The 22,989-nt window shown below is 40.8% G+C and overlaps 1 protein-coding gene across 3 annotated transcripts in view; it reads right to left on the bottom strand.

Annotated features, from left to right (window-relative positions):
* LOC123752284 (zinc finger protein 436-like) overlaps positions 1-22,989 on the bottom strand; it is a 210,446-nt gene that overhangs the window by 119,233 nt on the left and 68,224 nt on the right. The window contains exon 3 of one of the 3 annotated variants that reach the window (XM_069334084.1): positions 10,571-14,713. The exons of 1 other annotated variant lie outside the window; for it this stretch is intronic. The gene's annotated coding sequence lies outside the window, so the exon portion shown is untranslated. Of the gene's footprint in view, positions 1-10,570; positions 14,714-22,989 lie in introns of those variants that run through there. One more of the 3 variants, XM_069334085.1, reaches the window with a different exon arrangement.

Genomic DNA, 22,989 nt, shown 5'->3' with positions numbered 1-22,989 from the left:
TTCTTAAGTGTGTTACTACTATCCACTATTGCCATTCTTTTTATCATTTCTTCATCTTCATTTCCTCTTATTAATGTTATATATACATGTACACATAATCATACATACATGTACATATATATACATATGCGGTAAATCCACAGAAATGAAATATGGAATTTTCCGCATACAAATGATTATTGTTTCGTGATCGTCAATTGCATATATACATATACATACATATACATTCACATACATATTCAATCACCCACACAAATACACACATCAATAATCTTTGTATCACAAATGATTCAACAAGAGGCTCACAAGTCACTATACCAGGCACTTTACATCTATGGTGAGTCGTCCAATTACTAGTCTTGCTCTACACCCACCCAACTGAGCGGCAGCTTAACAGTCATGTGCTCCACACCCACCCAACTGGGCGGCAGCTTTACAGTCATGTGGTCCACACCCACCCAACTGGGCGGCAGCTTAACAGTCATGTGCTCCACACCCACCCAACTGGGCGGCAGCTTAACAGTCATGTGCTCCACACCCACCCAACTGGGCGGCAGCTTAACAGTCATGTGCTCCACACCCACCCAACTGGGCGGCAGCTTTACAGTCATGTGCTCCACACCCACCCAACTGGGCGGCAGCTTAACAGTCATGTGGTCCACACCCACCCAACTGGGCGGCAGCTTTACAGTCATGTGGTCCACACCCACCCAACTGGGCGGCAGCTTAACAGTCATGTGCTCCACACCCACCCAACTGGGCAGCAGCTTTACAGTCATGTGCTCCACACCCACCCAACTGGGCGGCAGCTTAACAGTCATGTGCTCCATACCCACCCAACTGGGCGGCAGCTTAACAGTCATGTGCTCCACACCCACCCAACTGGGCGGCAGCTTTACAGTCATGTGCTCCGCACCCACCCAACTGGGCGGCAGCTTAACAGTCATGTGGTCCACACCCACCCAACTGGGCGGCAGCTTTACAGTCATGTGGTCCACACCCACCCAACTGGGCGGCAGCTTAACAGTCATGTGCTCCACACCCACCCAAATGGGCGGCAGCTTTACAGTCATGTGCTCCACACCCACCCAACTGGGCAGCAGCTTAACAGTCATGTGCTCCACACCCACCCAAATGGGCGGCAGCTTTACAGTCATGTGCTCCACACCCACCCAACTGGGCGGCAGCTTAACAGTCATGTGCTCCACACCCACCCAACTGGGCGGCAGCTTTACAGTCATGTGCTCCACACCCAACCAACTGGGCGGCAGCTTAACAGTCATGTGCTCCACACCCACCCAACTGGGCGGCAGCTTTACAGTCATGTGCTCCACACCCAACCAACTGGGCGGCAGCTTAACAGTCATGTGCTCCACACCCACCCAACTGGGCGACGGCTTTACAATCATTTGCATGAATTACTTTCAGTAAGCAAATTTTAGATACTTCGCTAAGATTTCGGGCAGCACATCATTATAAATGAAGTACTTACACTTTTCTTGGACACCAATGATGGTGTTATCTCTGAATTCCGCGATTTTTTTTTAAATTCCAGTACTGTATATAATGACGCAAAGTATGCGAATAGTTCTGCAATAGTGATCCTATCCTGCGTCATAATTTACATACATATCTACTTCTGTTTTGTGTATTAAAATTACTACATTTTTATGTTAATTTATTTCTGTAAATGATGATGATGATACACTTCAATAAATGTAAGAACATAAGAATGGAAACTGGTCGCGTAAATGGAAATGGTTGGGTACATTTCCTTTCACCTACCTAATGCGAATATTCATGTGTCCGGACACTGGCGATGGTGTGGTATTGCCTATTTATTTGACCATATCTTTGCTTTCATTTAAGATATGTTTTCCTTGAAATGTATTTACATTATCGTCTACATCTGTCTTTATTCTGAAATAAAAACCTTTGACGTTACTTTGCATATATGTACATTAATTATAAAATTGATTGGCTTGTGTGCAGGCCTTCACACTCCCTGAGCGAGCCATCAAGTAACTATAAAAAGGCATATATCTTCACTTTCACTTCAGTTATATTTATACCAAAGTATTAACATGCAGCTTATATGTCTTTCTGATGACATAAAAAACTTCGTTTTTTACAATATATTGATTCAATTAACATTGATTTTCAAAAGGTCATAGTTCCCATCGAAAGGGAGAGCATCGGCCAAGAAGCCTTGTTTAAAATATTAATATTTTTCCTCTCTAATAAGGTATAATCTCTGTGATGCATTAACACAAACTATTTTATATCTGCCTTTCTGATAACATATATAAATATAATCTTTATTTGTGAATATTTGTTAATTAAGCAATATATCAGAGAGCGTGTAGGGTTCGGTGTTCTATGAACGAAAAGGACTGGAGTAGTTTAAATAGCGAACGCATACCAATGAATAACGCTAGTATCTATATAACAAATTTATTGTCATGTGGAATTGATTTAACTACCAGACACTTTTTTTTAATAAATATTAAATATTTTGTGGCTGTTTATGAAAAATATTATTATAAATACACATTCTACTTGTTAATATTACCAATTAAATTTGCGACAATTTGAGCCATGAAATACGACGACTGGATCACTGTGTACAGGAGGCTGTTATGGCAGCAAACACTCTCCAGGCGACCATATATCTTGGATAAGTCGCTCCACACAATTGTCGCTTGGACCGTCGACTTCCTATGGCGTCACCTCTCTCATATTTACGTCTCATTTCGTTATGAAATTAGATTATTTCAGAGTAAAAATAGGTTTGATCATGTTCTACGTGTAGCACCAACATTATAGTAAGTAAATATACCATATTTCTTCATTACTTACGTAATGCTAGGACGATTTGGGTAGTTTTGGCCTGATTTGGGCCGACTTGGGTAATTCTATGGACCCCTCTCGATGGACTGCACGGATGGGCGAATGAAGGAACTACTCAGCTGCACTGGGGCCAGCCTCGCTAGGCTAGCCTCCGCATGGGCGGGATACAGCGACGACGACGCCCACGAGGACGACCTGGCGTGGCGGTGCACAGCATGCGAAGCATGCACGAGAACGACTACAGACCATCGGGAACACCTCATGGACGGAGAGCATAGGATCGCGCACGATGAACACTCCCGATGGACTGCTCGGATTGGCACACGCAGGACCTATTCACCCGCCCTGGGGTCAACCTCACTGGGCTAGTCTCTGCATGGGCGGGATACAGCAATGACGACGACACGAGGATGTCCTGGCGCGGCGGGGCATAGCACGCGAGGAAGGCACGAGGTAATACGCCCACTACACACGGACATCAAGACGGCCGCCTTGTATACCCATGCACCAGAAGGGGCTCCATTGGACACTTCCAGGACGCTGCTTACCTAGCAGCATTTAACAGACATGTACGCCCGACTCTGTACCTTTTTTCAGTTCTGGAAATTCCTGACTGTTTTTTTAACGGCAGAGGTAACGGGTGTACGGGCATGGATGTGGACGCAGACAAGGAAAAACTCAATGACACCACGCGATGCAGAACTTGTGGCTACGCCATTCCTGGTGGCACGGCCCCCAACGTCAGATGAGAAGACAACACCCCTACACGCTGATGCTCCTTACGCGGCCAGCGCCCGCCCAATGGACGGGCCACGCAACTGTCACTTGACGGGCATGAACAGGAAACAATTAAGGACGTCGGACGGTGGAGGAGTGACGTTTTTTTTCACTATTACGCCAGGCAAGAGGTCTTCATGCTTCCACATTGAAAACATTACGCGGCCAGCAGGCACTCGCCCCTTCGGGGGGGGGGGGGAGTCCGGCCAGCTGGCTCTGCGAGTGGGGGTGCAGCGCCGGCCCCTAAGTATTACGCTGTCCGCAGCTACTTACTCTCACTTGTAAGAATATTGTAAAATTTGTCCTATAGGTGTATTCTACAGCTACTAGTTACCATTTCACATTATGTCTGGGATTGGCGCATTATTTCTGTCATGTGTTAGGCCACTATATGATACTCTATAAGCCCTGATTCTACTTGAAAATTATGTAAACGTTTGCCTTACTTGTACCAATAGTTAATAAGGATTCCGCGTTCTGCAGACCATGTTCTATTTAGTTACCGGATATAAGCATAGGTATTAATGTTATTAAGTCATTGTAGTCAAGTTATACATGTATTTATGCTGTTGAAAAATTATACAAGTTATCCTGTTCATTAACATGGTCTGAAAAAATTTACTTATTTGTTTCTACTAAAAAATTAAATAAAATAGGTCCCAATGCTGTCGGTGTCTCATTCCTCCGTTATCAGAAAATTAAGTTCCTTTCTCATATTAAGAATCTTTGAGGTACGAGGGCACCCAAGGATTATCCTCAAGGCTTCGTTCTGCAATTTTTCAAGCCCTTCAAGTTTTCTTTCAGGCATCAAAACAAGCAAAGGTGCAGCATAATCCACTAAAGATCTGATGTATGCAAAGTACATCATTTTGACAATTCTGACATTGGCACCATAGCCTGAGTGATAACCTGCAACAGCCTTGAGAGCTCGGAGCCTCTCTTTATACTGACGACAGAGTCTGAATACAACAGGACCATACAGTGGCACCTCAAGGCCAAGGTATTTGAATCTGTTTACATAGTCAAGCTGGGAGCCATCAGACAGTTGCATCTTGCGAACAGCTCCTCCCTGCTTGGGTGAGCGCCGATTTAGTATCTGTTTTCTCTGCTGAGATAATTAAACCTAGGTCCTGACATGAGTCTAATACAGAGTAAAGAGTGTTCTGCGTGTTAGCATACCCAGTGGTGTGTATCATTATATCATCAGCATAGCTAATGATGTGGACGTTGGGTTTGCTCAGTATAGTGTTTAACAGCGTGTTTATTAAGATATTAAAGGTAGGACTGAAGACACCACCCTGTGTGGAAAGAGTTAATATTTAGCAAGTTTACGGATTAAACAAGGGAGCTGAGTGTTGTCTGAGAGCAGAGTTAGTTATTATTCTGATAGCAGATTTTTGCTGGGTGATGATGTGCTTAAGGTGGTTTGCAGTGGTAGACCCCCATGCACAGATACCATAATTAAGATAGGGGTAGATTAGCGCATAATATAGTGAGAGGAGAGCAGAGTTAGGAACATAATATCTCATTTTAGAGAGTATACCAACTGTTTTAGAGACTTTCTTAGTTATGTGTTGAATGTGGGTGCTGAAGTTGAGTCTCTTGTCTAGGAATAGGCCAAGAAATTTGCCATCATTTTTATTACTGATGTTAATGTTGTCTATCTGTAGCTGAATTGCATTTGATGATTTGCTTCCAAATAAGATGTAGTAAGTCTTTTCTATGTTTAATGTTAGTTTGTTAGTTGACATCCATAAGTGGACTTTTTTTTAATTCATTATTAACATATACACAATATTTAGTGTATGTGGGTTGGAATTAGAGTAGATGAGGGTAGTATCATCAGCAAACAAAATAGGTTTCAGAATGTTAGAAACATTAGGCAGATCATTGATGTATATAAGAAATAGGAGAGGTCCCAAGATGCTGCCCTGTGGCACTCCAACGGTTATTGGTAGAGTGGGAGAGGTTATATTATTCATGGTTACACATTGGTGTCTATCACTAAGATTGGATTGGATATAGTCCAGTGCATGGCCTCGGATTCCATAATGATGGAGTTTATGTAAGAGGTAATTGTGATTAACAGTATCAAAGGCCTTTCTCAGGTCAATGAAGAGTCCAATCGGAAACTCATTTTTGTCAAGGGCGGAGTAAATTATATCAAGGAGACTAATAATTGCATTGTTGGTACTCTTTTTGGAGAGGAAGTCAAACTGACAGCGGCTAAGAATGTTGAATTTTACGAGATAGGAGTAGAGCTGTTTGTAGATAATTTTTTCAAATATTTTTGATAGTATAGGTAGGTTTGATATTGGTCTATAATTGTTTATGTCTGCCGGATTACCTGCTTTATGAACTGGCGTTACTCTTGCTTTTTTAAGGATATCAGGGAAGGTATGACACTCAAGGGATGTGTTGAACAGCAGAGCTATAGGTTATTTATAGTTAAGAGCTTATTTAAATATCCAGAGATTAGTTCAGAGTAAAACCATGTTTTTTCCAAATTCTACATTACATACCATCATTATAATAGATAAATATGTCATATTTCTTCATTACTTATATAATGCAAGGAAATTTTGGAGTATGATTAGGTAGCTTTGGGTAAATACATGGACTCGCTCTGGGTGTGTGTGTAGAGCCGTACACATTAGCCAATCAATTAATAAAATAAATAATACATTTTTATTCAGGTAAGGTACATACAAGGTAAGATACAAAGTTGATGGATTTATAGATAGAGCTAGTACATACAATGCCTAAAGCCACTATTACGCAAAGCGTTTCGGGCAGGAGTAATTGAGTTTTACCCCAATATAGTAATCGGGCATGTTAATTGCGTAATTAACTTGCATTCATATTAATAATACATTCAATAACATCATTATAGGGGGTAAATATGTCATATATCTTCATTACTTGTGTAATGCTAGAAGACCGGAGTAGCACTGGGTAAGTATGGATAGCTTTGGGTAAATACATAGACCCACTCTGGGTGTGTGGAGCGCTACACACCAGCAAATCAATTGTCTAATTAACATGCATATATATGCTAAGTAACCTTCAAGATTTATATGTCAGAAGAAAGGCAGAAATGTAGACATTACTGTGACTACATTTCAAGTAATATATATAATTTATGTGTAAGGCATTATATGGTTAAATAAGTAATACTACATAATCGCCGGTATCCGGACACATGAACATTACATTCAATGCCATCATTATAGTCGGTAAATATGTCATATTTCTTCAATACTTGTGTAATGCAAGGAGGCTTTGGGGTATGATTTGGTAGCTATGGCTGGCTTTGGGTAATTAGATGGTTTTGCTCTGGGTGTGTGAAGCTGTACGCATCAGCCAATCAATTGTCTAATTAGCATGCATTCATATTAAAATTGCATTCAATACCATCTTTATAGGGGTAAATATGTCACATTTTTTCATCACTTGTGTAATGCTAGAAGGCCGGGGTAGCATTGGGTAACTATATTGGTAAATACATGGACCCGCTCTGGTTGTGTGGAGCGCTATACACCAGCCGATCAATAGTCTAATTAACATGCATTCATATTAAAAGACATTCAATACCATCTTTATTGAGGGGTAAATATGTCATATTTCTTCATTACTTGTGTAATGCTAGAAGGTTTTGGGGTAGCAGTGGGTAGGTTAAATGGTTACCTTAATTAACCATTAAGGTTACCTTAATTAATTTGTTCCATACCATCAGAAATTTCAAAACATACAATATATTTTCAAATATTTGTCATTAAAGTATATATTCTGAAAATAATCATGTATTTTATTTACCCCAATATAAAGCACGAATATCATAGTGTCATATCCTGTGGTTAGTAGTTTATTTTGCACCCCATACTCATTCCTTGAAGATTATTTACATTCACTCCTCGCTTGATAAGTTCAAGATCTTTTGAGTGAATGAAAAGATGTTTTAGAATTATAGTATTCAAATGGAATTAGTAGCGTATAGCTAGCTCTAAGCAGAACTACTACTGTACCAGTAACCAGTAAAACAATTTAATTAACATTTCAGATCAGGTAAGAATTGAGACCACAAAAATCCAGTAGCATTTCTGTCACATTCGTCTATAGTTGAACCATTAATTATGTCTTTTAAATGTTACCCAAGCACACATGTTTGTGGAGACTAAAGTAATTATCAATAAAAAGCAACAAGGCCCGATGGGTTTATTGCACCATATATAAAAATAAAAAAAAATTAAAATTATGTAGGTAAAAGTACATACATAGAAGATTCAAACATAATTTTACAAACATAATTTTGGATTTATAGATAGAGTTAGTATATACAATACCTAAGGCCACTAATACAGCTAATACTAATAATGCAGCTAATGTATACACTAATACATGCAGCTTATATTTATGTCTTTATGATGACACAGAAAATTTCGTTTATTACAATATCTAGATTAAATTAACATTGATCTTCAAAAAGTCGTAGTTCCCATCGATAGAGAGAGCGTCGGCAAAGAAGCCTTGTTTAGAATATGAATATTTTTCGTCTCTAATAAGGTATAATCTCTGTGATGGATTCACAAAAACTATTTTATCTCTACCTTTCTGATAACATATACAAATATAATCTTTATTTGTGAATCTTTATTAATTAAGCAATATATCAGAGGGCACGTAGGGTTCGGTGTTCTATGAACGAAAAGGACATGAGCAGTTTTAATAGCAAATGCATACCAACAAATAACGCTAGTACAGTATCTATATAACAAATTTATTGTCCTGTGGAGTTGATTTAACTTCCAGACACATTTTGTTTAATAAATATTAAATATTTAGTGGCTGTTTATGAAAGATATTATTATAAATACACATTCTACTTCTTAATATCACCAATTAAATTTACGACAATTTGAGCCATGAAATGCGATGACTGGATCACTGTGTACAGGAGGCTGATATGGCAGTAAACACTCTCCAGGCGACCAGGACCTAGATTCAGGAAGCTCTGTGTATTTCTTCGTAAGTGGGTTTGCTACGAAGGTTCCTAAGTGCGCCCTAAGAAGATGCTTAGGTGCGATTCAATAAGGTATACTTAGGAAGGAAATTGTTGGTTCACCTGCGTGCCGATAGAGGTCACTACTGTGTTTCGTTTGGCCAATCAGAGAGCAGCAACATTCTTCATATTGAAGATTTAGCGCTGGCTTATCGGAGCTCTACTGCCTCCTATTTACGTCGAATTTTCTTATAAAATTAGTATATTTCGAAGTAAAACAATGTTTTTTCAACTTCTACAGCCAGCACCGACATTGTAGTAAACAAATATGTTACATTTGTTGTTTACCTACGTAATTCTAAGAGATACTGTGTAGCTGCCCTTATTGCTCAGAAGATGCGCTGACAATTATTGTATATATTTACTGAATTTACCCAAGGGCCACTAACTATCTAGTGACCTCGAAGAGGACAGAAAGCCGGCGGCTTGTTAAAGGGCCCGCCAATTGTCTTAATGATATTTTTAGCTGGAATTTGGCATTTACGGCTTCAACGGGTAGGCGGTTCCATGGGTTTATAGCCCTCTTGGTGGAAAAAAAACGTCTGTTTTCAGTCCTACTTGAGAGAACATACTCTCCAACACTATATCTGTGATTGTCCTGTTATCAGTGACTTCATACTAAATGGTATGAGGTATTTTGAGCTCTGTAATTACTTCATACACTCAGGAATATTGGAAGATATTCTTGTGCTGCACCCAGATTTTGCCAGTGGAGGCTAATAGATCAGCATTAAGTATTTTGTTCTCTCCTAATTCCATGTATGACTGGCCATCCTGTGAGGTGAGGATGTTGGGTGAGCTTGTAGCTGGTTTTTGATCTACACTGTGTGGTCCTTCATACAGAATAGGGAAGCAGCACATTGCTGTGTATACCTAAACATGTTTAAAAATACAATGTTTGAGAGGAGTTTTGTAGAAACTGGTAAGAGTAATTATAATATAATGCTTCCATGATTCAGTGCTTACCTCTTGTGAAAATTGCTTAGAGTTGTTTAGTCAGAGTTGATTTGTTTTTTGTATTGAGGCTGGTATTTTCTAAATTGATTCCATGTACAGTATGTCTAACCATCCTGTGAGATGGGAGTATTAGATAAACTTATAGCTAGTTTTTTATCTACACTGTGTAATATTCCATATAGAATAGGGTAGTAGTACATTGCTGTGTATACCTAATCATCTTAATAAAAAAAATCAGTAATATAGATTTTTAAATTATAGTTTGTATTATTACAAATTCAGTACTGTATTATCCTTATTAAATCATGTTGACCATGGATCATTAAGATCTCATGTTGATATGTAATAGTCATATTTCTTTTGAACTGCTAATCCATGCTAATCATTCATTAAATTGTGCATTGTCTCAATTTTTCACTTCCTTGGATATACTGTACAGTACAAAAAGATAGGATAAAAATAAACCAGTAATATTTCTTTCATTATATTTTTCATTTAAATAACTGCATCAATATTTTTACAGCTGGCAGGATTTGTTTTACCATACAGGTGCATTATTTGTTAAAAAAAAAAATTGGTTTATTGTTACACACAATGGTGCTACATAGCCTTCCCAGCTTGGTGCCTTCTTTTAATACTTACTGATTAAAAAATAAATAATAAATACAATTTATTCAGGAAAAGTACATACAGTTGATTTACAAACATAATGTTGGATTTATAGACAGAGCTAGTACATACAATACCTAAAGCTACTAATACTCATAGCATTTTGGGCACGGTGTGTGGGAAAAAACACAGACTAAAACTTAATAGTAATTGGGATTAGGTATAAATTGTGTTGAAAGAAGGAATAAAAAATACAAAAAGGGGGGTTAACATAGCATAAATCAGCAATTGCACACGTTGGTGAACAGCGTTGTTTAAAAAATAGCAAGACATGGGTTGACATTTAGGAGGTAAGTTAGGTTACATGGAGTTAATTAGGCAGTACTTGGTTTAACTCTTAAACTGGTTGAGAGAGGTACAGCCTTTGACATGATTCGGGAGGTCATTCCAATTCTGGGTCCCTTGATTTGTAGAGCACTTCTAGTTTGGTTACACACAGCCAAATTGAGTAACAGGAAGAGGTCTTGGACACAAATTTGTTCCATGCTAAATGTAGAGGAATCAGCTGAGTATTCCTCAAATAAAATAAGTTGCCTCAGCTTATAAGGTAAATAAAATAAGCATTTCTCAAATAAGTAGCTGCCTCACCTCACTGCCTTACTGCTACATAGCCTTCCGGCATGGTGCCTTCTTTTGATAATTACTTGTTCCACACCCAAATTGTATAACAGGAAGAGGTCTTGGACCCCTACTTCCCTCTCTCTTTTTTAATAATCTATATAGTCATAATTATAGCTTTAAGTATTCAATGAATAAAGTTTTTGACATTTTTACCCTTTTCCTTACCTAACATCATTTGTACAGCATATTTTTATTTTATGTCTCACCCAGATTTAATTTCAAAATAAAACCAAACTAAATAAATTAGAAATGGGTATGTATAGCTAAGATACACCCTTACTACTAGGTGAACAGGGGCATTTGGTGATAGTAAATGATCCCATCAGGCAGGGCTCATCACCTTCTCTCATATTTCATGTTCACCAGTGTTTATTTACTTAATAACTACTGGTATAATATCTTGCTATTATAAAACTAATTCTACTATCATCAAACACATATTTACTTCAAGTTTCAAGCAGAGAATGCATATATAACTAACACGAAGGACTCTTCTTCACTAGATTCACCAGCTATAATATTTTGGTCATGTTCCAATATCATAAATCGAACCCAGTGCTATGTAGTAGAGAAAAAATGACTTATATCCAGTTTACGTAAAGCTACGAGTGGTCGAAACCACACTTAAATCCCGGAATGAACTTACGAAGGTTTTTCCACTTAGGGTAGTTAATTGAATACGGACGTAGCCGCCACGAAGGCGCTAAGATGGAAAACGCTCTTAGCTAAGAGGAAAAACCTTCGTAAGTACCTTCCTGAATCCGGCCCCATATATCTTGGATAAGTAGCTCTACAAAATTGTCGCTTGGACCGTCGACTTCCTATGGCGTCACCTACCACATATTTACTTCTAATTTCGTTATGAAATTAGATTATTTCAGAGTAAAAATAGGTTTGATCATGTTCTACGTGTAGCACCAACATTATAGTAAGTAAATATACCATATTTCTTCATTACTTATGTAATGCTAGGAGGATTTGGGTACTTTTGGGTAGATTTGGGTAATTCTGTGGACCCCCCGAAAGTATTGCTAACAACACCAGCTCTTATTTTCTTATAAATAATGGAAGTGCAGGGGTCAGTATAATAATAGCCACCAGTTCTAACTATATAGGACAAGAAATACACCTTGGGGTACAATTTTACAAAAAGGATTTTATTTAACAAATACCAGATTTCCTCACACTTCTTAGAACAGGGGGGGGGGGTGTACTTGGATCCCCAACAGGAATGATACAGACAAAAAGAGTGAGGGGGGAGGTTCCTTCACTCTCTACAACCTGGGACTTAAGGTCATTACCCTATTCCACTCCTCATATGTCACTACAAAGGGCCTGGGTTTACAAATGGATATACTAAATAAATGTGGATAACCCCCCCCCCCCCTGTGACACACAGCTGAGCACATAAACCACCTGAATTAACAACACACCACTCCCTACACACAGAAATCCAAAAATCCTTATTTCCACAAATTCCTATCTTTAACTCATAAAGAAAAGGGGAAGCACTGCTATAAACATCTATAATACTGCATTTATCGTATTTGTTGGAGACCATCCACAACACTGGTCTTGTTCTCACTGCCTCCCTCTCACAAGTGACTGATAGGGGCTTGCACATGTCCCTGCCTGCCTGGTTCCAATAATGTCCCCTCCCTATATATGTCATACACATTCCCAATACTTCATTCATATGTTTTATAATGTTCCAGGCTGTTTTTCTACATTTAACACTTTTGTTGCTCTATATTATCTTGCATTGAATCTGCTTTTTCATAACCATTTTATCCCCTTTTGTTTACATTTTTTTAGATTACATTTTCCTGTTGAGATGATGCTCTGTGCATCTGAAAGGGGTCAGAGTTCCAGACTGTTTTTCAACATTTAACACTGCTATTTCTCCTTACACAAGGGTCTCTCTCAAGAGCACTGCTATTTCTCCCTACACAAGGGTCTCTCTCAATAGCACTCCTATTTCTCCCAACACAAGGGTCTCTCTCTCTTACAACAGAACGTGAAGCTTTAGCAGTTGTATGGGCTCTTAAACATTTCAGGGATACAATTTATAATTACCCAGTTCATGTTCTTACAGATCACCAACCATTAATTCCTTTGTTCAAGAATAAAAATCCCGTTGGAAAGTTTGCTAGATATTTGCTCACAATTTGATTATATTCCAGGAAAGCAAAATATTGTAGCTGATGCATTTTCTCGACACTTAGCTGTGATTCAGTTAAATTATCCAGCATTAGCCACTACAGTAGTCGAGACAGAACAGAGGCAAGACCCTATAAAGGCACCCAACAAAGTTTTTAACAAAGCAAGATACTCGCCCGATTCACAAGCCTCCAGTACCATTGAAAGAGTTAGTGATTTTAAGACAATTTGCTGTGTAAAGTAGTAAAGCTAGGGATAGCCCTGAGGAAATGTTGTCAGTTAGTTGTTCCAGCTGTCTTTGTACCAACAGTGTTAAAAATTATCCATGATGCTCCTGCTAGTGCACATCCAGGAAAGGATCGTTCACTCTAACAAGGTCGATTAAAGTATTTTTGGTCAAAAATGGCTAAGGAGATTGTGCATTATGTTGACAGATGTTTGACCTGCTTACAGCACAAGGGACATGTAGCAGGACCTAATCCAATTCATGTGTACCCAATGACTAAAGCTCCTAGGGAACGAGTATCGATGGATTTGTTGACAAATTTTGCGGAAACTGAAAAGAGGAACAAACACTTGCTTTTAATGGTTGATTATTTTTCACAGTATTGCAAACTAGTTCCTATCCCAAACAAAACAGCAGAAACTATAGCCAGTGCATTCCATGACCAAATAATTTGTAGATATAGTATGCTTAAAGTAATCCTTTCAGATAATGGTCCAGAATTCAGTAATAGTATTTTAACTAGCTTGAGCAATTTATATAACATTAAAAAATGTAGTATTATGCAATATAACCCAGCAAGTAATGGGTTAGCAGAGCGTACTAACAGGAAAGTGTTAGATGCCTTGAGTCACGTTGAATTTTGATAACAGTAATTGGGATGAGTTCATAACCCTAATTTAGTGTGCCATAAATTCTTTGATTAATATTTCTACAGGTGACACACCTCACGCTATTATTTATGGTACATATAAGATCCTCCCTAGTGAATTGACTAACATACCCCCTACTCCTTTGTATAACATAGACGATTTTGTTCAAGTAAAGCGTAGACAAATGCAACTAGTTTTCAAGAAAATACGAGAACACTTGTCATAGGCAACAGCTGAGTTCACTTGAACAAAGCCCAATAACATTACTGTTGGATCTGTAGTAATGGTACTAAAACCAACAGAGGTCTGGTCCAATGTACAAGCTAAGAAATTTTTGGGACCATACAAGGTAATCAATCTTACTAAGGTTAACAAGTACAGACTTAAGAATTTGTTATCAGTAGAGTATATAAATGAACATTTAGACCACATGAAGCTAGCTAAAAGGACTGTTGATGAGACTGATGAGGAAGATGACGATGAACTTACCCAGACAGACTGTTCTATTAGGACACCACCTTCTATGGTTGACACACCACTTGATGTACAGCCACCCCATACTAGCACCTATAATCTTACATCTAGGCCTTTCGTTTCAACCGTGCACTCACCACATGTCAATTAGCTAGATGTCAACGAGTTTACCTCTCAAGCTGAAAGTTTGTCACACGCAGTTTCATCTGTTCCTGACCTTCAGTCAAAGCCGGAGTTGTACAGTGCTCTGGACGATCTAGGTGTAGATATCTGCAGAATTTATAATTAAGTGCATTCTGCAGTTATCCTGTTTTTGTTTGGCAAAATTCACTTCACAGTATTTATACCCCATGTGCCCTATTATTACCATTATATATATGCATAATAAGGATTTTTTTTTTTCAAATTTATTTTGTCATAAATCAGGTGCCATTGTTAAGTCTACTGTGCCATTTGTGTTTTACAGTGCATATCATCAAAAGTTCCATTAATGTTCTAGCAACCACACTGAGACCAGTAATTCTTACTGCTATCACTCAGATGTTAGCCGTCTCGATCCAGTCCTTGTATATAACTTGTAAATATACTGTATTGTACATAAATTTTCTTCTCCATTATCTAATCTTAAAATTCCTTTGTGGTTGTTATATCAGGAATTTTGTTCTATTAAAGCAGATAATTGTCTTTATTTTCCGTGCACATGCCATTAGCACATGTCAATAATTTTGTTTTAGGCACCACCTTGAATTGCATTGTTCATATCTGATACTTCGGCATATATGTTCTTAATGCTCTGGTTTAATGAAAGCATTGTCACGATGATTTTTCACCTACTATGTTTAATGGGTTAGCATTAGCGGCATGTTTGTGCACATGCCGAACCGTGTTAGTATTCCACACACCGGATCTTCCTTTAATATTTATTATGCAATTTCACATGTAACCCATTATTGAATGCCACCGAGGTCCTTTTCAATATCATTGTAACTATCTAGATACAGAGCACCACTTGGTTTCCGAACTTTAGTTATCCGAAACTTCCAGTTTCCCGATTGGGGTTGGGGAGTCATGCTACCCGAACAAAGTTCGGGTAGGAAGGGGTCCACCAAGCGTCACGCCGGCTTGTGGTGGTGGGTGGGCGATGGTCCAGTTTGCCCACTGTGACTTCACAGATTCACGGCCTATTATTCCTATTATTTTGAATTGCCATAAGGCTGGAATGTTCATTCTGTGCTTTTGTTTTACATATCTGCACAATCAAGAAACATCTGTGCACCATGTTGGCTCCAAATGCACCCATTGCGTCAGTGATGGCTGACTGGTGGGTGGATGGACGATGGAACTTAGGTGGGAGGCAGTATGAATGAGGGGGGGGGGGGGAGAATCAGTGAGAGAGGGGGGGAGAGAGATGCTAGGAGGGAGGGGGAGGTAGGGAGAGATGCTAAGAGGGAGGGGGAGGTAGGGAGAGATGCTAGGAGGTAGGCAGGAAGGGATGGAAGTAGTGAGAATTAGGGAGGGAAAGGCAGGCTGGCAGGCACAGGCAGGCAGGCAGGCTAGCTTGCAGGCAGGGAGTGAGTGGTAGTCACGCGGTTGAACCGCGTGACCTTGAGAGATGGGATGTAGGGGGGCGGGTGGTTTGTTGGTGGTGGGGGTGAGACCGGCTCATTCCCGAAGATAAGCCTAACACACACTACCCGTTAGCATGATGGCAGGGGGGGAGGCAGGCTGGCTGGAAAGGAAGCAGGCTGGCAGGCAGGCAGGCTGGCAGGCAGGCAGGCAGGCTGGCAGGCAGGCAGGCAGGCAGGCAGGCAGGCTGGCTGGCTGGCTGGCTGGCTGGCTGGCTGGCAGGCTGGCTGGCAGGCTGGCAGGCTGGGAAGGAGGCAGGCTGGGAAGGAGGCAGGCAGGCAGGCTGGGAAGGAGGCAGGCTGGGAAGGAAGCAGGCTGGCAGGGTGGGAAGGAGGCAGGCAGGCAGGAAGCGATATATGGGTGTTGAAGTGAACTGTGAACCACGTGACCTTTGAGAGTGTGTGTGTGTGTGTGTATGGGTTTGGGGTGGGGGAGGTGTGTCGGTGGTGGGGGGAGAGGGGGAGGTGTGTCGGTGGTGGGGGGAGAGAGGGAGGTGTGTCGGTGGTGGGGGGAGAGGGGGAGGTGTGTTGGTGGTGGGGGAGGGACCGGCTGACTCCGTAAGCCTAACCACACTCCACAGACCTGTGACCCAGATTTGTTTCTTAAATGTACAGTACATCATCGTATATTTTAGGCAGGATGTGCCTGCAGGCTGGCAGGAAACATCCAGAGGATGTTTGCCAGACGTCTTAATAATCAGTTAGGAACAATTAAGGACTTTTATAAAGCGGATCAGGACTTCACTTATTGATGAGTACAAACAAAACACGGTCGCATTTACGCCATGAACCTGACGATTTTTTTCCCTAGAGTTTTTTCATAAATTTTTCGGAAAAATTTATTTTTACATTTCTAGTTTATTTTTCCCCTCTATTTCTCGTATACGAACTTACATGTTAACCGACGGGTCTCGTCCCCAAGGGGTTCGGAAACCAAGTGGTGCTCTGTAGCCAGAGCTTGTCGACAAGGGACAGTGACTTGGTAGCGTGTCCGAGCAGTGTTAGTACCCAAATTGTACGACGATTGGGATATAGCCAATCACAGTTGAGTAGGTCTCTGACGTCATTCCCTACAGAGCTGGTAGTGACTGCTCTGGAGGCAAGGCAGTATTCTCAGAGTCCCAGAATAGGTAGGACCTCTGCAGGACAGATATACAACTTGTTACCATACTCAATAAACTGCTGAAGTAATCTACGTTGTATTCTCTACAATCCAGCAAGAACCACACATCCAAGAAGGTAACTAATACATCCATCTATCTAGTCCCCCTCCAACATCCTCCATCCAGTCCCCCTCAACCATCCAGTCCCCCTCCATCATCTAGTCCCCCCTCAACCAGTCCCCCTCCATCATCTAGTCCCCCCTCAACCAGTCCCCCTCCATCATCTAGTCCCCCCTCCACCATCCCTCCAGTTCCCCCTCCACCATCCACCCATCCAGTCCCCCTCCACCATTCATCCATCCAATCCCTCTCCACCATCCATCCATCCAGTTCCTCTCCACCATCTATACATCCAGTCCCCCTCCACCATCCATCCATCCAGTCCCCCCCTCCACCATCCATCCAGTCCCCCTTCACCATCCATCCATCCAGTCCCCCTCCACCATCCAACCATCCAGTCCCTTTCGACCATTCAGCTATCCAGTTCCCCTTCACCATCCATCCAGTCAGTCCCTCTCCACCATCCATCCACACAGTCCCCCTCGACCATCCAGCCCCCCCCCTTCCACCATCCATCCATCCAGTCCCCCTCTACCATCCATCCATCCATCCATTTTCCCTCCACCATCAAGGCCCCTCTTCCATTATCCATCCCCCCTCCATCATCCATCCAGTTCCCCCCTCCACCATCCATCCATCCAGTCTCTTTTCCACCATGTTGACCAATCCACACACTAGAAAATGAAAGGATGACGTCGTTTCGGTCTGTCCTGGACCATTCTCACGTCGATTGTGATCGACACACAACAATCGACTCAAGACAATCGACATGAGAATGGTCCAGGACAGACCGAAACGTCGTCATCCCTTCATTTTCTAGTGTGTGGATTGGTCAATATACTTCAGCCACGTTATTGTGACTCATCGTCCCTTCCACCATCCATCCTCTACCATACATCCACCCAGTCCCCCTGCAGCATCCATCCAGTTCCCTCCACCATCCAACCATCCAGTTCCTCCCTCACCATCCATCCATCCCATCCAGTTCCCTACACCATTCATCCAGTCCCCTCACTATCCATCCAGTCCCCTCACCATCCATCCAGTCCCCTTCCACCATCCATCCAGTCCCCCTCCACCATCCATCCATCCAGTCCCCCTTTGCTATCCATCCAGTCCCCTCCACCATCCATCCATCCAGTTTCCCCCCACCATGCATCCATCCCATCCAGTTCCCCACGCCATCCATCCAGTCCCCTCACCATCCATCCATTCAGTCCCCCTCCACCATCCATCCATCCAGTCCCCTTCCACCATCCATCCATCTAGTCCCCCTCCACCATCCATCCAGCCAGCCAGTCCCCCTCCATCATCCATGTTATCCTCACAAATACAATATTCAAGTGGGATTTTGCAACCCGTTCTCGCACTTTCGTATAGCCAATATTGACTTATTAAATACGTGCATATATGACATACTAATCTATTGTGAATATTTTAGTTTACCTTGAAAAGCTTCATAGAAAACACCGACCTTACCTAACCTTCTTAGTATGTTAAGATAAGCATCTTATTGCTTCGTAATTACAGTTATTACTTAACTTATTATAGGTATAGGTTAAGTAATAATTGTAATTACGAAGGTATATTATTATAGGCACTTATTATAGGTATTATAGGTATAGGTTAAGTAATAATTGTAATTACGAAGCAATAAGATGCTTATCTTAACATACTAAGAAGGTTAGGTAAGGTCAGTGTTTTCTATGAAGCTTTTCAAGGTAAACTAAAGGGCAGAGGGCAGCTAAAGGTTACAGTCCTTTAGTTACTACCTACAGTTTGCAAACTGGGGATATTTGGCTAAAATTTCCGGTAGCAGATTATTTTTAATGAAATATTTACATATTGCTGGAACATTGGTTATAGAATTGTCTCTGAATTCATGTATCTTTTCCCACTCCATCACATAGTGACAGAGCGTGTGCGAATAATTTTGTTGACACAGTTTACATTTGGTCAGTTCTACATCAGCAGATAATGAGAATTCCTTGAGATACTTGTAACCGAGTCTAAGCCGAGCAGTAGTAACATCTAGAAGTCTGCTGATTTTATTGGATGAACCATAGGTGTGTGGCTCCTATTGCATGATAGTATGATAATAGATGGAATTACTGGTGTCGATTTCACTTTGCCTCAGATCTACAAGATTTTGTTAAGTTCTTGGTGTACTGCTGCTCTCAGATTTCTCATTGACAATCCAAGGTTACACTCAATGTCTCCTTTAAAGTCTGTAGAAGTCACTATATTTTAGGAAATTGGGGAACATAGAGGAGCAGTTACTGACACACAAAGGCCAGAAAGCATGAGTATAAAGAGCTATGACATGTTTAGAACTGAGAATTATACATAAGGGCAGCATAAAACATCTACTAACTAGACTGTGTGACATTGTAATTGCCAGAATTAGGCTGGGGTATCGATATCTACGGCAGGAGGCTGCATGTAATGAATCCCCTAATGGTGAACATTCCAATTTTAAACTATGTGAACAAGAGGTGGGACAAACTCTCCAACACTATACCGTATCTGTGATTGCCCTGTTATCAGTGACTTCAGACCATATGGTATGAGCTCTGTAACTACTTCATACACTCAGGAATATGGGAAGATATTCTTGTGCTGTACCCAGATTTTGCTAGTGGAGGCTAATATATCAGCCTTAAATTTTGTGTTCTTTCCTGATTCCATGTATGACTGGCAGGTAGTCACCTCTCTCCTGTGAGGTGAGGATGTTGGATGAGCTTGTAACTGGTTTTTTATCTACACTGTGTAATCTTTCATACAGAATAGGGTAGCAGCACATTGGTGTGTATACTTAAGCTTGTTAAAAAAAGACATTGAAAGGAATTTTAAAGAAACTGGTAAGAATAATTATGATATACTATTTCCATGATTCAGTGCTTAGTTAGCTCTTATGAAAATGAAAGTTATTATTTAGTCAAATTTAATTTTTTTTTTTTGTATTGAGGCAGGTATTTTCTCTCCTGATTCCATATATGACCAACTATCCTGTGAGATGGTAATATTAGATGAACTTATAGCTAGTTTTTGATCTACACTGTGTAATCTTTCATATAGAAGAGGGTAGCAGCACATTGCTGAGTACATCTAATATTGTTATTAAAAAAAATATCATCAGTAAATTATATACAGTGGTACCTCGGAATGTGATTGTCCCTGTATGCGAGGTTTTCGGAAGGCGAGCAGTATTTACTCCAAAAATTTGTCTCAGAAGGCGAGGGTTACTTCGGGACACGAGTTTGTTGATACGCGTACAGGCCGACCTAGCGCGTGGTGGTTCGGCGATCGTCGCCCCTCCGCCCCTCAGTTTACCATTGTCTCGCGCTCAGTGACTGCCCCCACATCAATTCTTCTCGCGGATTTTCAGTGTTTTGTTGGATTTTTGGTGATTTGTCTATACAATTTGTTATTATATATCTCACCATGGGTCCCAAGAAAGCCAGTGGTAAGGATAAAGGCCAGAAAGCTCATGTGAGGATGACAATAGAGGAGAAACAAGAGATCATTCGGAAGCATGAGAACGGTACACGTGTTGTTGAACTTTGTAGGCAGTACAACAAAGCCACATCAACAATATGCACTATACTTAAGAAGAAAAATAAGATTATGGGTGCTAAAGTGGCAAAAGGAGTAAGAACATTAACGGCACAAAGACCACAAATACTTGAAGAAGTGGAAAAGTTGTTATTAATTTGGATACACAACAAGGAGTTGAGGGGTGATAGTGTTTCGGAGGCCATTATTTGTGAGAAAGCCAGGGTGTTGCACGAAGACCTTCTAAAGAATACCCCTGCAACGAGTGATGCAGATAAGAAAGAGTTTAAGGCAAGCAGGGGCTGGTTTGAAAAATTTAGAAAGAGAAGTGGTATCCATAGTGTTACAAGGCATGGGGTTATGTGATGTGATTATGGAAGGGGACTCCCCTTCCAAACAGTAACTCCTCTCCTCCTCCCCCCTCCTCACCATCTTCCATACGCCTACAGCACTCGACAGCAAGGTAAGTAATAACTGGAACACAGTTTTGTAGGTTTATTTAGATGAATTAGGTATAAAAATTTAGTTTGATGTGGGGTTTTTGGGGTAGTCAGGAACGGATTAATTCATTTCCCTTTATTTCTTATGGGGAAATTAACTTCGGAATGCGAGTTTTCGGAAGGCGAGGCGTCTCCAGGAACGGATTAAACTCGTATTCTGAGGTATGCCTGTAGTTTCGATTTTTTTTTATTAACAAGCTTATCTATACACAGCAGTGTGCTGCTACCTTATTCTGCATGAAAGATTACAGTGTACATCAAACACTAGCTATAAATTCATCTAATATCCCCATCTCACAGGATGGGGATACATCACATCACTAAATGTCATTTATAACTATATGCCTATTAAGTAGAAGATTTTAATTATTAATAGCATTATAGTTTGGTTTTATTATTAACCCCTCAACTGTGCAACGCGCCTGCACGTGCCCTCGATGGGGTGCGCAAAGCACCTCAGGGTATTTATATTTTTAGCGTTCCATTCAAAATTCCCGCGGCTACATGGGGTTCACATCAGCTTCCTCAGGGCTCTTGTAAACAGACGCCATCTTTAAAAAAAATCGTGGGCCTCATTCCTGGGTGTGAGAGCCTCAGTACTGAGTGAGAAACCAAAACTGGCGCACACAACATGAGCTCACAGCACTGCTGTTCAGCACTGTGACCACAGCATCGCCTAATAATGTTAAAATATATATATATAACGTGTATTATTTAGCTATGAAACGTGTATTATTTAGCTATGATAGTATTACAGAAGAGCCTGAGTGTGATAATGACTGTGTACAATGTTCAAATGTCAGTGATTCAATGCTGTTCACGAGGTTCACAGTGCTAACCTCAGTACCACAGCATTATTTCATCCATCTAGGAATCGTCAAATGACTTTGTAGGTTCCTTTACAAAATAAACTTGTGGTCAATTAGTGACCAGGATTGTGATAATGGCAGGATTGTGGTGATAATTAGCACTGTGCGTAGTATTGTGGGAGGAGGAGGTTTGGTGAGGGAGGGAGGGAGAGACCCCAGATAACATCATTGTGTGTGGCAGCCACTCTTGTTTTGCTCACCATACAAGCTTATTGGTTCGCTATTGTGAATACACATGTACATGGGTATATACAATGTGTGTATGTACCCATGTACATATGTGTATAGTATTGTGGGAGGAGGAATTTTGGTGAGGGAGGGAGGGAATCGAGGTAGCCTCACGGTGTGTGGCAGCCACTCTTGTTTTGCTCACCATAGTGGTTCTATGGTCTTAGTGGTTCGCTATGGTGAACACATATCAGCATGGGTATATACAATGTGTGTTTATAGTGCAATAACAGCAACAGGAGTATGTTGTTAGGAGCTATTTTGGTGAGGGAGGTGACGTCATAATCGTAGCATCATCTGGCTGCTGTGTGATTTCTCATGCAGTGTATGGTGGCCACTGTGCTGACACAATACCAGCTTACTTGCATAGTTCTGGTGAATAAAACATTTAGATACGTATACATAACATGTGTAAATAGTGTAATAAAAACAATAACACTATGGTGGGTGGAGCGGTGATGGCAAGTACGATATTGGAGGAGTAAGGGAGGACTGGCTGCATGTGGAAGCTCACACTCGCGGAGTTCTGAGTGTGTTTATGGTGTA

Source organism: Procambarus clarkii, chromosome 30 (genome assembly GCF_040958095.1).
Source record: "Procambarus clarkii isolate CNS0578487 chromosome 30, FALCON_Pclarkii_2.0, whole genome shotgun sequence".
Taxonomy (NCBI): Eukaryota; Metazoa; Arthropoda; class Malacostraca; order Decapoda; family Cambaridae; genus Procambarus; species Procambarus clarkii.
This window is presented reverse-complemented; position numbering and strand designations above follow the sequence as displayed.